This window comes from Apaloderma vittatum, unplaced genomic scaffold, assembly GCF_000703405.1.
Source record: "Apaloderma vittatum isolate BGI_N311 unplaced genomic scaffold, ASM70340v1 scaffold34196, whole genome shotgun sequence".
Lineage (NCBI taxonomy): Eukaryota > Metazoa > Chordata > Aves > Trogoniformes > Trogonidae > Apaloderma > Apaloderma vittatum.
In genome coordinates, this window is record NW_009720715.1 from 5,062 (window position 1) to 8,281 (window position 3,220).

At 52.1% G+C, this 3,220-nt stretch overlaps 1 protein-coding gene across 1 annotated transcript in view; it reads left to right on the forward strand.

Moving 5' to 3' along the window:
* The window catches only part of BAK1 (BCL2-antagonist/killer 1), an 8,834-nt gene that overhangs the window by 1,931 nt on the left and 3,683 nt on the right, over nt 1–3,220 (forward strand). The window lies entirely within an intron of this gene.

Sequence of the window (3,220 nt, forward strand, 5' to 3'; positions counted from 1 at the left end):
CTTTGGTGCCAGTCTCTGCAAGGATGTCCGAGGTGTCAGGGTTGGGCGCAGAAAGCCCAGGCACCCTGAATCACAGTTTGCAGCGTCAGATTGGCAACTGTTCTCTTTCTCAGATTACCTGGGCTTTCTTGTCTCTCTGTGTGTGTTTAATACTCGCGTAACATACCTAGAGAGGTGTGAGGTTTGGCCTTTGGTTGTTTATCTTAGCTCTGGACTTAACGTTGCATGTGAAGCAAGTCAGGAACATTATCTGAACATCAGCTGCTTAGGGACGTCAGTCATGCATCTGTGAGCATCTCTGTGTCTTCACCGCCAGGACCACCTGCAGAATGAGCAGGAAAATGTGAGCTGCCTGTTTAAACCTGGTTTCTCATACATTCTGTAGAGCAACCGAAACCATTTAAATGTTTTTCTCTTGTCTGGTGCCCATACGGTTCCTACCTCCAGCGCAGACGCAGAGTATTGGACTTGCGTTTCACGGCACCTCCCTTCAATATGTGGTTTCTGTTTTTAAAAGAAAAAAAAGGTCATGCTTCTGATGGCAGTGCTGAGAAATAACTCTGCTTTGGAATTGCCTCATGACACCTTTGTTCTGGTCTGCAAGGGATGCCCCAAAAAATCTTCTATGAAAATCTTGATGGGGCAGAGGCAGACACACTGGCAGAGCTGAGATGCCTGGGCATCCCGCTGAGCACTGAGCCCAGCCTCCCTTTGCAGTTCAATAGGTCAACAAATTTGGGACATTTTTCAGCTTGGGCAGCAAAGTACCGGAGCCAAACCTTGCTGCAGCTCCAAGGCCCTGCTGCAAGCCTGTAACTCTGGGTGTGTTGGTGAGACACCACTGAATGCATGAGTTAAAGCAGATTTCTTGAGTCCAGTTCACAGTCTGGCCCAGAGAATCTCCTTTATTGACAGATTAATTTCTTAAACCCAGGGGTGTTTGCCCATTAGCTCTACGGAGAGGCTGTTGGAGAATATTGCTCCTCTTTGGGGTGGGATGACTCACAAAGAGCAGAATAAGGGGAAGGGCTTTGTGCAGATGCCTCTGGGGGTGGCAGTTTTTCATTTACCTGTGTAGAAGCTCTTCTCTGGGGCGTGAGCTGTGCCAGGACCGTGCTGGCATGACGCAGGTTCAGGGTGATGAGCCTTCGACCCTGGATGGCTTTGCTAGTGAGAGGCAGCAAGGGGCTGCCTTATCTGGTGGAAGTTAAGCCAAATGCTGCTCATCCCACCCTCGAATTGCAGGCACCATGAGGTGGAGTCAAGCTTCCCTTCGAGGCAGAAATTTCCAGAGAGCGTTCTTTGTTTCTCAGAGCTGTCTTCTCCCTTCGGAGCCAGCTGCTGTCTCCAGGCTGGATATGTCCCTCTGTGCAAACAGCTACACCTCCTGGTGTAGTCACTGCCTGTCTGCTGAGCTCAGAAGGGACGTTGCCAGGTTGTGTCTGTCATTGTTACAGTCTGTAGCAGGGCTGCTTAGCTGTAACGAGGTCTGATGGATAACTTCAGTGAGACCCGCCAGGTTTTACCATAGCGCAGCTGCTCTCCAGGAGGTGGGAATGGAGAGAAATAGAGCATCTTGCACAGAAATGCAGACGATGCACATTTGAGACTGGGCAGGGTCTGGTCAGTGTTGTTGATGGTGGGGATCCAGGCAAGAGGCTGTTGTCGGGGTAGGTCTGGTCTTGGTGCTGAGAGAAAGCTGGGGACGAGGACAGCAGGGTCGCTGCTCCGTGAAGCTGGTCCTCCCTTGGAGTGTGGGGGTTCACAGCAGCTCATGATCCTCCTTGGAGCCCAAAGATCTCGGAGCAGCTCCAAACTGCTCCTCCCCTCTCTGCTGCTGGTACTGGGAGTCCATGAGGCAAATCTTGATTTAGGTGCTCTTCCTTTGAGTGGGAGAGACCCAGAGATGGTCCCGGTGGGTGCTGTGAGTTGGCACCTGGGGGGGAAAAAAGATGTATGTTCGTCTGTCCTTGTGTTACTAAAAATAGTGCCTGGGGTAATTAAAACCAGGGATTTTTTTTTTTTGTACACTTATTTCCTCTTTTGTTCTTGCAGCGTGTTTACCCTGCCTCTCACTGAAACTGTGAGTCAGTCGGTTTCGTTTTCTGGCTCTCGGTGGAGCGGTCGCTGGCTCCTCTGTAAGGTGGGATTTGTTTGCCGCCAAATAAACCCGTTCCTGCAAAACAAAAAACAGTCCCCTGGAAAAACAGCCACCGGGGCTTGTCATTTCCCTTCACCTTTTATTTACCCAACCTAAACTCAGTGTAACCCGAGTCTCTGCAGACAGGACCTCTCCCTTCCTTGCACCCCATCCCGGGCTGGGCCACTCTCTCCAGTGCCCCACACAGGACACGTGGATGTGACCAGCCAGAAAAGCCTCTGTGGTGTGTTTTGGAGACTTGGATACAGGGTTTTCTGGAGGATTATGTTGCCAGGACAGCTGTATCCACCGGGCCAAGTCCTTACATCCCAGCCCTGGGACATTGCTCAGGCAGGAGCATCTCTGCATCAGAAATGCAATTTCCAGTGGCCTGAGAAGAGCGTGGCCAGTCTGGCAGGTGGATACACTGGGATGCTGGGAAAGGGTTTTAGCTGGATTGCACTGCTGCTAGACAGCATTCCTGGGGCAGATGTGATCTGCTGCATGACACCAGCACACCTTGCAGGACAGTCACCCAAAGCCTTGGGTCTGCGGGGTCCTGTGCAGCTCATTTCCCTGGGCTTTGCACCTTGTTTAATGTCTGTGAATCTCCACTCTGAATGGTGATACCCTGTCACAGGAGCAGGGCTCCGATCCATCTGTAGTATTTATATCCCCTACAAATTTTGTGTCTTAGAAAAGAAACAGGGAAAAGCTGTGTTACCTTCAGGCCAGCTCCCCCTGAGTCCTAGGGGGTGACTTAGCTGGGCTGCCAGCTCTTTGGGAACCCGTGCTCCAGCCCAGATTGCTTCTCCAGCCACCTGAAACTGAGCTCTAATCAAAGCCATCCCGTGACAGACCGGGTACTTTCCCCAGGAGCAGTGTGACGTGTGTGATAAGCTATCGGTCACCATGGTACCTACGAGACAGAACTGCCTGGCCGGGGGCTCCTCTCTCCGGAGGGGACACGCGTGCGGGTCTCCAGCTGAGCCCTTTGCCGACGGGCACCTGCTTGTCGACACCGGTTGTTTCTGACTTGCTTCCTGCTCGCCCAGAGGCGGCTCAGTTCGTGCACGCTGT